This window comes from Nomascus leucogenys, chromosome X (assembly GCF_006542625.1).
Source record: "Nomascus leucogenys isolate Asia chromosome X, Asia_NLE_v1, whole genome shotgun sequence".
Lineage (NCBI taxonomy): Eukaryota > Metazoa > Chordata > Mammalia > Primates > Hylobatidae > Nomascus > Nomascus leucogenys.
This window is the reverse complement of record NC_044406.1, coordinates 118,314,700-118,328,848: the sequence shown is the minus strand read 5'-3', so window position 1 is coordinate 118,328,848 and position 14,149 is coordinate 118,314,700.

Here is a 14,149-nt window from a genome sequence, read left to right as displayed (position 1 = left end):
TCAAGTACAAAGCTACAGCTTTACATAATAAACCTGTAGGACTTGCTATTTAATATATAATAGGAAACAATTACTGGAAAGGAATAGTTTAATAAAAGTCTGTTCTGGAGCGAGCACTGCTGCTTCCAATATTTCCTCTTTTTGTTGGAGAGGCTAGGCTTGGGGACAAAGCTGACTCAAGAAAAATAATACAAATTTTATGTAGACTTGGCCTTAACTGAAATTAGTTTACATAAATAAGAATCTATTGCATTGTGGTGGAAACACCTGATTATCTTCAGATCAGATTCTTAGCAATCTCAACCAGGTATCAAGTAGAAAGTCAGTGTAAAAGGACTCTGAGAAGTGATGTGCAACACTGCAGAAAAAGTGGCCTCAGGTCAGATTCTATTGACTTAGAATTGGATATAAATCATGACTTAGTAAGTTTGGATATCTTGTTTTTTTCCTTGGTTGTTGCAATATGATATTAGATTATCCAAGTGTGGCAGGGGAAAAAAGGAAAGAGAGGGATGTTGTATTCCATACACTAGAAAGGATAGTGCCAGGAATGGAATACAGAATCTGGGGACACTGAGTGTGTGAACAAATAGCCTAGAAAAACTTATCACAAGACTTGAATCTTCATCCAGAAAAGCAATAATTATTAAGTGAGGAATATGTGGTACATTTTACAGATGTGTTTTAGCCTAAGTAGCTAAAAAGTATTTGGTATCAAGGTATGCTTCTGGTATCCGGAAATTTTATTTACAAAGAACTACTAATTATCTGATGATAGCATTTAAGTGATGTCATCACATCTCAAATGTAGACATTTAGAGCTGTCTGCCGATTTAATCTTGTCTGAAAAGTAGACTTAGCAAAATGTAAAATGTGCATGTCATTTGACTCTTCAATCCCAGTCTAGAAATTTACCCAGGGATATTACCACCTGAAGGGAAAAAGATGCATTTATGTTCATTGATCTCATTTTTTTCCTCATAATGAGAAATTGGAATCACCACCAACGTTTAACCATAGGGGATTGGCTATGAAAATATTACGCGGCCATTAAACATGATGTTGTGGAGGAATATTTAGTGTTGCTTTTATAATATATTTTAAGTAAAAATTAAAAAAATATTCAGAACAATAGAATATGTAAAGTGTGACCTCATTACCTCATTCCTTTTTTTTTTTTTTTTTCTGAGACAAGATCTCGCTCTGTCACCCAGGCTGGAGTACTGTGGTGATCTGATCATAGCTCACTGCAGCCTTGAACTCCAGGGCTCCAGAAATCCTTCTGCTTCAGCCTCCCAAGTGGCTGGGACTACAGGCACATGCCATCACGCCTGGCTAATTTTTTAAATTTTTGTAGAAATGAAGTCTTGCTATGTTGCCCAGGCTGGCCTTGAAGTCCTGGCCTCAAGCAATCCACCTGCCTTGGCCTCCCAAAGTGCTGGGATTACAGGTGTGAGCCACTGCACTGACCCTCATTTCTTTTTTATTGTATATATTTAAGGTGTACAATTTGATGACTTGGTATATATATATATATATATCCTATATAAATATGTATACACACGTTGTGAAATAATTACTATCATCAAGCTGGTTAATATATCTACCTCCTCACATAGTTACCTTTTATATTTTGGGGATGAGAACACTTAGTATCTACCCTCTTAGCAAATTTCAACAGTGCAGTACGATATTATTACCTATAGCCACCATGCTATACCTTAGATCTTGAGAACTTATTCATCTTGCATAACTGAAACTTTGTACCCCTAGAACAACATCTCTCCATTTCCCTCATCCTCCATCCCTGGTAACCAGCATTCTACTTTCTGCTTCTATGTGTTTTACAGAATTATAGATTCCACATACAAGTGAGGACATGCAATATTTGTCCTGTGTCTGGCTTATTTCACTTAGCCTAACATCCTCTAGGTCCATCTAAATTGTCACAAATGGAAGATTTCCTTCTTTAAGGGTGAATGATATTCCACTGTGCATATATACGTTATCTCATTCCTGTGAGAGCTAAACAAATTTGTATGTGTTTAGCTCTAGAAAGATGTTTAGGAAGAAGCCTCCACTGCATTTAAAATGTCATGGATTTAATTGTTGAATTGGAATGGTAAATGTACGAGTGTCCATGGTACTATTCTTTCAACCTTTCTGTATGTTTGAAAAATCTTATAATAAAAAAGTGTAACGAAGAAAAAACATAGACTAAGGTCACTAAGATGTTTCAAATTACAGGGTTTGCTGATTTCTGAGGAAACTGATTACATTCAAACTGTGTTTAAGTGTCAGGTATTATTGTGGAACCATTAATGTCAGCCTGTCCAAATATAATACCAGTGGGAGTAATTTCACAATTCCGTGCCAGCTCTTCATTCCCCAATGTACACATCACTCCATGGGCATGCCCAGTGCACATTAACTGAAGGCCCAGACTTTGAAAATATCTCCTACTCAGCTATACACAACATCACAGAACTCAGAGGGAATCGAGAATTTGTCTGGCAAAATAAAGGCAGCCTTTGATTTGCTTAACACTCAACAATGGGCTTCCATGAATTTGGTAACTGGTTGTTTATGGAAAATAAGATGACAGTGATGACATCTATGGGAATAGGACCTGAATAATGTACTCACTTTCCAAACACAAGCATTTCAAAATAAAAACCAAACTATCATTGCTATCTGATAGGTCCCCCAAAAGCCCATTTTTCACCCTAAGTCTTTAATTATTAGTAAATTTGACTGTCTTTTCGTGTACTGGACTGAAAATTTTGGTATCTTTGGTAAATTGTTATTTATGTTGTTTCCCTACTTGTCTATTTAGATATTCACTTGTCATTGATATGTTAGTGTTCTTTGTATGTTATACATAATAACCCTTTTAAATGTGTGACAATGAGTTTTCTCCAGTTTGAAATTTACCTTTACCACGGTGTTTTTACTATCTATAAGTGTTTTTCGTACTTATATATTCACGTCTATCAATAGCTTCTGCCTTTTATGTTGTCTTTGGAAAATCATCCTCCACTCCAAGATTATAAAAATAAAATACTCACCGTTAAGCTCTTATAGTGCTTTTAGTTTTTTTATTTTCTTTTTTTACATTTAAATCTTTAAATAACCTGGAGTTTATTTTGCTTTAAGGCATCAAATAGAATCTTACTTAATTTTCCCTCCAAATGACTTGCCATTTGTTCAGTATCATTTATTGAATAATTCTTCCTCTACCTCCCTCCCAATACTTCTCTGCATGCCAGTGAAAAGAAAAAGGTTATTTATTTTAATTTAAAGAAGTAGCTGGGTGTGGTGGCTCACACCTGTAATCCCAGCACTTTGGGAGGCCCAGGTGGGAGGATCACCTGAGGTCAGGAGTTTGAGACCAGCTTGGCCAACATGGTGAAACCCCATCTCTACTAAAAATACAAAAAATTAGCTGGACGCAGTGGCACGCACCTGTAATCCCAGCTACTTGGGAGGCTGAGGCATGAGAATCACTTGAACCTGGGAGGCAGATGTTGCAGTGAGCTGAGATCGCGCCACTGCACTCCAGCCTGGGCGACAGAAGGAGACTCCATCTCGAAAAAAAAAAAAAGTGCTCTATGATTTACAAAACTCTCCTGATCCTGAGAATCATAACCAAACTGGTAATTCCCCCATGAAAATGATCAGAGACATTTCTAATCTATTTTCTAATCTATCTTCAAGTCCTTTATTGACACTTCTGAGGTTGTTTCTTGGCAAATGTACCTTAACGATGCTACTTTTTATTTATGTGGAATGAGATATATCTGTAGAATCATAATATTTCTGTGAAATATTGCTGGATATAAAAATCTTTTGTCTTTTATTGGCTTTCTATATTGTGCCATGACTAGGCCAATTTACAAAGCCTACATTTAAGAATGAGCACCAGCCTAGGAGGATGTTTGGGTCCTAGTTTGAGTCTACTTCTTTCTGGCTTGTTCTGTTTCCATAGGCAAGTCAGTCCCATATTTGAGTCTTATTTTCTTCATTCTCAACAAAATGAAGCGATTGTTTCTCTGGAATCTGAACGTTTCAGATTTCTTTCCATTTTAGCAGTCTACATTTTAAGTTCTTTGACACAGTTACAAAAGTTTATGTCTTTGTACAAACTGCCTACAAGGAGAATCTGGCAAGTTTTGTCATTCAGGAGCAAATGGAGCAAGCACACACAGATGTAGACCTTGTACTTTCATGTCCAAACGTGACTTTATGGGTGGTACACAATTTTCCCTATCAATTAAGGAATAATTGATTGATTGCTACAGAGTGTGACAACCCCACACAAAGCAAACCAAGGATGTTCCCAAAGGTTTGACTCTTCTTTTACTTTAAAAGTGCACAAAGTACAGGCTGCAGCCTATGCCACCGGGCACATGTCCGATTGACTTTTGAAAAGCCATGACATGATTTTTAGATAGAATCTAGGTAGTAATATTAAATCAGATAAACCCAATCTTTAAATAAAATGCTTAACTTTTTTCATGCTTAGTTTCAACATGCTGAAATATATTTTACAGATGAAGAATTATACATTAGTATGAGAATCTGAGAATCTCTGGTTCCTATTAAAATGAACAAAAATAGGATGAGAGTACTGACTCACTTGATTATTGACTTCATATGGAAAGGAATGTGGGTGGTAGGCTTGAGGAATGACCGAGGACCAAACAGGGCTGCAAAAGCGAAATTGCCTGGCTCTGTCTCCATCACTTTTCCAGTTCTTTCATATTGTATTTACTGCTTCACACAATACCTCAAGATGAAATGTCCGTAATTAATTTACAAAGCAAAGAGCAATTCTAGGATATTACAAATAATATTAGATCATTAGCATTATAGATAGCAGACTTACACATTAAACTTTAATTAGATTCTTTCTTATAAATCCAAGTAGCAATTTTGTGACTCCCAAATATGTGGCTTTTTATTTATTTATTTATTTTTGAGACAGAGTCTTGCTCTGTCACCCAGGCTGGAATACAGTGGTGCAGTCTCAGCTCACTGCAACCTCTGCTTCCTGGGTTCAAGCTATCCTCCCACCTCAGCCACCCCAGTAGCTGGGATTATGGGCACCCTCTACTATGCCCGGCTAATTTGTTTATTTTTAGTAGAGACGGGGTTTCACCATGTTGGCCAGTCTGGTCTCCAACTCCTGACCTCAGGTGATCCGCCCGCCTCTGCCTCCCAAAGTGCTGGGATTACAGGAGTGAGCCACCACGCCCAGCCCCAAATATGTTACTTTTCACAGAATAATCTTGCTAAACAACTCTGGGCTACAGAATTTGAATCAGATGTCATTTTCTCATCTGCTGTTGTCCAGTACATTGAGAACATTGCCTTTTTTTGTAGGGTCAAACATAGGGCAGTGAGGCTGTCTCTAGCAAAGCCTGCATCTCTCTCTATCTTCAGGAGAGAGAATGAGAACTCTAGCCATTTGCCAGCTAAATCAGGCCAATATGTACCTGTCCCTGACTATGCAGAAATGAAAAAACAAAATGAATTTGGATTTGGTGTTTCATGAATCTCAGGAAACAGCCTTGCTTCTTAATTTGTTAGTATTCACTAAAGCAGCTGGTAACAGGATGGACCTATACATTCAGCATTTTTCTCTGTCATATCTAGAGCAAGGATCATACTTTTCCTGTTTAGTCTCCACAATACCTCTACTTGGTATATATTATTAGTCCTATTCTACAGATGCAAAAGCTGAAATCCAGTCAGGTTACATGGCTTGCTCAGAATTAATCAATCAGGGACATAAGACAGCCAGAATTTGTAACCCAGACCTGTCAAACTCCTGCCCTGCACTGGAGGACTGGATATTTAGTTATGGTGAAAACATTAAAAATATTCCTTTAAAGAGACCTGCAGAATCTCTCTTCAATGGGAAGAAAATGTATGTATCAATGTAATTGCAATAGCTCACTGTAATACTCAAAAATATGGGTTAACTGAGGAGCAGGAGAGGCAACTCAGATACATGGGAACCTTCTTCATCTTAAACAAAGTTTGTGAAACAACAAAACTTTGTCATTTTGATTTAGGCATTTGAATGTGACTCTGCATCTCGTAGATTCATATTAATATTTCAACGATAAATAAAATGCACTTACTACAAAAAGTTGTTTTAGTCCAATAAAACCTAAACTTTCAACCAGGGCTGATGATAATGGCTGACATTAATTGAGCACTTGCTACAAGCCAGGCGCTATTCTAAGCATGTTTTCCTGCATTATCTCATTATCTTACCTTGTATAGTCGGCACTGTTATTATACTCGTGTCACAGATGAGACAACTGAGATTCAAACATTTGGAGTGGCTTGTCAAAGGTCTGACAGCTGCAAACTTGCAGAGCTGAGATTCCAATCTAGGTCTTACCTTAAAAACATACTGTCAGTATAACTGCTTTTTAGGAAAGCTAGAACAATCCAAATCCATCCACAATGTTCTTTTCAAAGAATATAAGGCAGCAGGCATTTGCAGGGTTCATTCATTTAACAAAGAAGCTGGTTGTTAAATAACTATTGCTACCTTTCTTAATTAACAGATATGTCTAGATAACACCGGTTATCTTTGCCCTCACTTTGGGTTTCCTCATGGTCACAAAACCACTCCACATGGGCAACTCTTTCACTGTGTCCTTTCCTGATAATGAAGCACGCTGGCCAAGTCCTGAGATACTTGGCATGGTACAAAAATCACATGTCTTGCAGTCTATGAAACGAAACACCCAAAATTTGATGGGTCTCTTTGCCAGCCAAATGAAATGCTAATGTCTTAGCACAGAATTCAAGAGTCTCCACGGTCTTTTCTGGATATGTCTGTGAAGGTGTTTCTGGAAGAGATTAACATTGGGGTTGGTAGACTAAGTAAAGCAGATTGCCCTCCCCAGTGTGGGTGAGCCTTATCCAATCCAATGTTTTTGAAGGCCTGAATAGAACAAAAAGGCTGAGAAATGGTGAAGTAACTCTGCCTGACTGCTTGAGCTGAAAAATCTATCTTCTCCTACCCTTGGTTGCTCCTGATTCACAGGGCTTCAGTCCTGGGCTGAAATCAACATCATCAGATCTCCATATCTCAGAATTTCAAAGTACTTGTAGATGGCTGTGATGGTTAATATTGAGTGTCAACTTGATTAGAATGAAGGATGCAAAGTATTGTTCTTGGGTGTGTCTGTGAGGGCGTTGCCAAAGGCAATTAACATTTGAGTCACTGGACTGGGAGGGGCAGACCCACCCTCAATCCGGGTGGGCACCATCTAATCAGCTGCTAGCGAGGCTAGGATAAAAGCAGGCAGAGGAACCTGGAATGGTTAGACTGGCTTAGTCTTCTGGCCTTCATGTTTCTCTCATGCTGGATGCTTCCAGCCCTTGAACATTGGACTCCAAGTTCTTCAGCTTTGGAATTCTTGGACCTTCGACCCCAGACTGAAGCCTGCACTTTTGGCTTCCCTACTTTCAAGGTTTTGGGACTTGGACTGGCTTCCTTGCTCCTCACCTTGCAGATGGCCTCTTGTGGAACTTCACCTTGTGATCATATGACTCAATACTCCTTAATAAACTCCCCTATATATAAATATAGGGTTCTCTAGAGGGACGGAACTAATAGGATAGATGAATATATATATTATATATATATATACACATCTCTTCTCCTATATATGTGTGTGTGTATATGTATATATACACACATACATACTCTGTCTTTAATAAACTCCCATATATTATTTATTAAGTTTATTAAGAACTTATTAAGGAGAGAGGATGCATATATACATATGCATTTTTTTCTTTATTTGTGTGTATACATATATATATGTATATACACACACACACATACTGGAGGAGAGATGTATATATACATCTATCCTATTAGTTCTGTCCCTCTAGAGAACCCTAACTAACATGATGGCAGATCGTGGGACTTTTAAGCCTTCATAATTGTAAGAGCCAATAATTTATAATCCCTCTCCCTCTCTCTCTCTTCAATTACGTGTGTATATATATATAAACACATATATATATACACATACATATATATACACGAGTATATATATATGTATGCATATAATTGGTTCTGTTTCTATGAAGAACCCTGACCAATACACTCTCCCACCTCCTTGCATTATAATGCATACTTTGCTTAGAATACCCCAACACTCATTTCTCCACTAGTTTCCACACTATCCTATTTTCAAAGCTCATCTCAATGGGCAGCTACTCGATGACACCTATTTTGATAATCCTAGATATTAATAGATATGATCTCTCCTTCCTTGGAACACCCAAATTACTCTGTATCTTTCTTAGAATTTACCTTTCTTATTTTATTTTATTTTATTATTATTATACTTTAAGTTTTAGGGTACATGTGCACAATGTGCAGGTTTGTTACATATGTATACATGTGCCATGTTGGTGTGCTGTACCTATTAACTCGTCATTTAGCATTAGGTATATCTCCTAATGCTACCCCTCCCCCCACCCCACAACAGTCCCCAGAGTGTGATGTTCCCCTTCCTGTGTCCATGTGTTCTCATTGTTCAGTTCCCACCTATGTGTGAGAACATGTGGTGTTTGGTTTTTTGTCCTTGCGATAGAAGTGGGCGAAGGACATGAACAGACACTTCTCAAAAGAAGACATTTATGCAGCCAAAAAACACATGAAAAAATGTTCATCGTCACTGGCCATCAGAAAAATGCAAATCAAAACCACAATGAGATGCCATCTCACACCAGTTAGAATGGCGATCATTAAAAAATCAGGAAACAACAGGTGCTGGAGAGGATGTGGAGAAATAGGAACACTTTTACACTGTTGGTGGGACTGTAAACTAGTTCAACCATTGTGGAAGACAGTGTGGTGATTCCTCAGGGATCTAGAACTAGAAATACCATTTGACCCAGCCATCCCATTACTGGGTATATACCCAAAGGACTATAAATCATGCTGCTATAAAGACACATGCACACGTATGTTTATTGCGGCACTATTCACAATAGCAAAGACTTGGAACCAACGCAAATGTCCAACAACAATAGACTGGATTAAGAAAATGTGGCACACATACACCATAGAATACTATGCAGCCATAAAAAATGATGAGTTCATGTCCTTTGTAGGGACGTGGATGAAACTGGAAATCATAATTCACAGTAAACTATCGCAAGAATTTACCTTTCTTTATCTTGCATTATGGTTATTTTTGTATGTCTTAAACTCTTATTACATTTCAGGTTTCCTATTTGCATGTTTTTTCCAAACAAATATAAAGGAGGTATTTGGTAAATACACCTTAAATTGAAACTGAGGGTCTGAGCATCTGATGCCATTGTACTGCTTGTGGTGTATATACTATTACTATAAAATCTTTGGTGCTTAGTATAACTTTGGCAACTCTTGACTGTAATCAATTCTGGTCACGTCTCTGCCTTGCTTAAAATCCATCATAGACAGTGTTCTTTTTTTTGTTGTAAACAGAAATTCTCAAAGTGTGGCTGGTGGACAGACCCCTAGACATCCCCAAGACCCTTACAGGGTGTCAACAAGTTCAAATCTATATTCATAATAATACTAAGACATTATAGCCTTTTTCTTTACTGACGGTGCAAAAATAACAGAGAGTAAAACTGCTGGTGCCTTGGCACAAATCAAGGCAGTGGCACCAAACTGTACTAGTTAGTAATTGTATTCTTTACCATCACACACTCAGAGTTTAAAAAAATACACAAAGCCATTTGCATATAATACTGTCCTTGATAAATCAGTAAATATTATTATTTTTATTAAATCTTAACCTGTGGGTACATCTTTTTAAAATTGTATGTTATAAAGACGGAAACTATGCATAATCCATTTCTATCACATACTGAAGAAAGATGGTTGCTTTGAGGAGACGCATCTGTGTAATTGAGTTGTAAGCTGTACTAGCCACTTTTTTACGTGAAACACCATTTTTACATGAAAGAACTACTGGCAAAAATATATGGTTATGCAGCCTTGTGTATTTTGCAGACATTTTCTCAAAAATGAAATAAGTGAGCTTGTCAATTATAGGAAAACAACTGATGATATTTTACCAATGACACAATTTTTGCCTTCAAGTGAAAATCAGAATTTTGAAACACTTCCATCTGCAACTGTGAACCTGATAAATTTCCAGTACAAAGGACTTTTCTGATGAGATTGGAAACGATATTGATGAATGTGATTTATGATATTGTATAATGTAATGTGTCAACATTTAGAAGATCTGTATAACTCACTGTATCAGTATTTTTCAGACAACCAAGGCATGATGTTACAAAATCATGCTTGGGTAAAAGATTCAAAATGCAAGATAGATCAATGGATTTTAAAGTATGAGTGTAAAATTTTGTTGATATGGTTGCAGATTGTATATTGCAGCTAATTCTTTAGAAATGATCACTCTTTGAATTTTGCTGTAGTATTAAAGAAGAATATCCACAATTGTCGGAGATGGCTACTAAATTACCTCCTCCCTTTCCAACGATATATCTTTGCGAAGCTGGATTTTTTTCCATATCTCTATACCAAAACAACACATCACAACACACTGAATGCAGAAGGAGAGATGAGAACCCAGCTTTCTTCTATTTAGCCAGACATTAAAGAGATGTGCAAAATGTAAAACGATGTCACTTTTCTTACCATTTTTGTTTTGTTTTGGAAAACACGGCTAGTTTAATAAAAATGTTAACGTGTAATGGGTTTATTATTGTTTATAAATTAATAAGAAAATATTTTAAAAATCTTAGCCTTAAATTCCAATACAGCAAATATTGATAGATATCATTCATATAAATAAAATCTTTGGAAGGCTGTCAATAATTTTTAAGAGCATAAAGGGATTTTGAGGCCAAAAATTTGGGACTCGCCACTGTTTTCATAAAAAAAACTTTTATCATGACTCACTCCAAAGCTCCTCATGACCTGGCTTCTGCCTCTCTCTCTCTCCGAGATCGTATTGTGCTAATGTCTCTGTCTCTCACCACGATCCAGTCCTCACACTTCTATGTTTTCTTCTGCCCAGGACCTGTGCATGTGCTAACCCATTCGCCTATAACTGTCTTTTCCACCCCTCTACCTTCCAGATTCAGCCTTCAGATTTCAAATCTGTATAACTTTTCTATTGCAGTGTACAATTTACCACCAACTCAGTAGCTTAAAACAACATGTATTGGCCGGGCACAGTGGCTTACACTTGTAACCCCAGGACTTTGGGACGCCAAGGCAGCCGGATCACTTAAGCTCAGGAGTTCAAAACCAGCCTGGGCAACATGGCAAAACCCCATCTCTACTAAAAATACAAAAATTAGCCAGGCATGGTGGCACACGCCTGTAGTCCCAGCTATTTGGGAGACTGAGGCATGAGAATCGCTTGTACCTGAGAGGTGGAGGTTGTACTAAGCTGAGATCAGACCACTGCACTCCAGCCTAGGCACTAAAGCAAGGCTGTGTCTCAAAAAAAGAAAAAAAACCCACATGTTTATTGTCTCACATATATATAACTTAGAAATCCATGTGTGCTCAATTGGTTTCTCTGCTTCAAGTTTCACAAGGCCCAAATTAAGATGGCATCACAGCTGTGCACCTTTCTGGAGGTTCTAGGGAGAATCCATTTCCAGGCTCATTCACGTTGCTGGCAGAATTCATTTCCAAGTGGTTGTAGCACTGAGGGTCGTGTTTCCTTGCTGGCAGCTAGCTAGACAGAGGCCACTCACATTTCTTGCCATGTGGCCTTCTCCATCTCCAAACCAGCAATGGTGTGTCAAGTCCCTCCCATGTTTCAAATCTCTCTGCCTTCTCCTTCTATCACATCTCTTCTCCCTCCAGCCAGAGAAAGTTCTCTACTTTTAATAAGGTGCATATGATTAGATTGGGCCTGCCTGCATAATCCAGGATAATCTGCTCATGTTTAGATCAGTCACCTTAAATATGTCTACAAAGGCTCTTTTGCCATATGTGACTCATTTACAAATTCTGGTTATTAGAGCAGGGATGTCTTTGATGGACACCTTTGTTACCAAAACTCTAAAGCTTTCCAGATCTCCCTACTATCTGAGGTTTCCCTCAGCTCCTATAATTTTCCATCATGACATGTGTGGCACTAAGCTAGTGGCATCTCCAAATATTTTCTTCTCTTTTTTCTGGGCACATAGTTGCCTTGTCAGAGACCACTTTTCCCAGTTTCCCTCATAGCCGGGTGTGGTCATGTGACTAAATTCTGTCCAGTTGAGTGTGAGCAGAAATGATATGTGCAACTTCCGCCTCACTTGCTTAAACAGAAGTTGCATATGTAAATAAATGACTTCCTCTCTTCCCCTCTTCCTGGGAGCCAGAATGCAAATGTCAGTGACCTAGCTTCAACCATGCTGATAAGAGTAATGTCTTGGGAGATGGTAGAATAACAATATGGAAGAAATGTGTTTCTCTAAATAATGTCCCTCATAAGCAGAGCTATCCTACAAAACTGAACTTCTCCCTGTAAGATTTTTAGATGAGAATGAAATAAGTGTATGTTATGGAAGCTACACTATTTTAGGGTGTTTTCGTTAGGGCAGCATCATCTTTGCAAAACTAAAAAAGCACATACTACCATCTGGAATTACATATTTATGCATTTGTTTAATTGAAATTATCTCCTCAACTAGAGTAGAAACTCCTTAAGAACAAGGCGTTTGTCTGACTTATTTACTGCTGTATCTTCAGCATCTAGCACAATGCCAGTCACACAATAGTTGCTCAGTAAGTATTTGTTTGAAGGAATAAAAGTAATATGTACGTTGACCTAGTGATTCACTTTTAGACACTACAATGTTGATAGCTGCCAGAAAATGAATGAAATTATCTACTGTGGATGGACACCACTCGATCATAAGTAAGTGCCAGAATCTGCTTTTAACCACTATTTTCTCATTGCCTATCCCCAACCTACCTGCGTCTGCAGCTACTTCTTCATTTGGACTACTTCATCCTCAAAGTCCGTTGGTTAGAAGGCTACGTACTCTGTGTAAAACCAGTTTTCAATCTAGTTATGAGGTAGTTTCTTTATTAACACTAATTTTGAAAAATAGTTATACTGCTTTCCTTGTTCATATGATATACTTAATCAACTTTTGCTCTCTCTATCTCCCTCTTTCTCTTATAAAAACATTAAGACCACAGGTTCTTGGTTTTCCATTTCAATTCCACTATTTCTTATTTTTTTTCCTTTTCCAAAACTAAGAATGTCAGTATGTGCTTTGAATATCTTTCTATCAAACTCATTCTTCTCTTTGCACCAGATATTCTTCTTTTTTATTTTTTAAACTTTCAAAATTCTTATTTTTTGTGAGTACAGATATTCTTCCTAATGTGAAGAGTTCTGATATTGAGTCACAGGCATGACTTTGTCTTCTTTTCCCTTAATGTACCTGATCCAATGATTTAATTAAATTACTGAATGTTCAAAAAATTGCTGTGATTTTATCATATATATTTTTATTGTAAAAGGAGTAACATTCAAAAATGTTTACAAACATTTTTTTTTTAATATAGTGCCCTGGAAACCAATACAGCCCTCACAAAGTCCTGGGAGATCTGTTCATTTAAAAGAAAAAATTAAAAAAAAAGAAAGGAAAAAAGAAAGAAAACTTGAAGAACACATAACTCATATTACTGTAAATCTCAAACCTCCTACTTCAGCTACCAGAGCAAATGGGAACTACTATTAGACCAGATTCATAGTTGTCTATTTATTTCAACTAGTTTAGGACAATAATCTAAATTTACTGGGTGCTAGGATAGGTTCAATTCTTTCATTCCTTCATTAATTCTCCAACTATTTACTGATTGATTTCTCTACACACAATACCATGCAAGATGCTATGGTGAATACAAGGACATTTAATGCAAGTTTAATTTCTGGTAATGTTCTAAGATATAATTAAATACCCTTGTGGAAACAAGAGACATGTGAATTTAATTAAACTTTGTTAGGCTTAGGGTGATTTATGTTTCAGAGGATCTTGTTCTCTGAAGTCCAGATTATATGATACTCTTATGAAACATGAGTTGTTGAAACACACACACACACATGCTACACAAGTG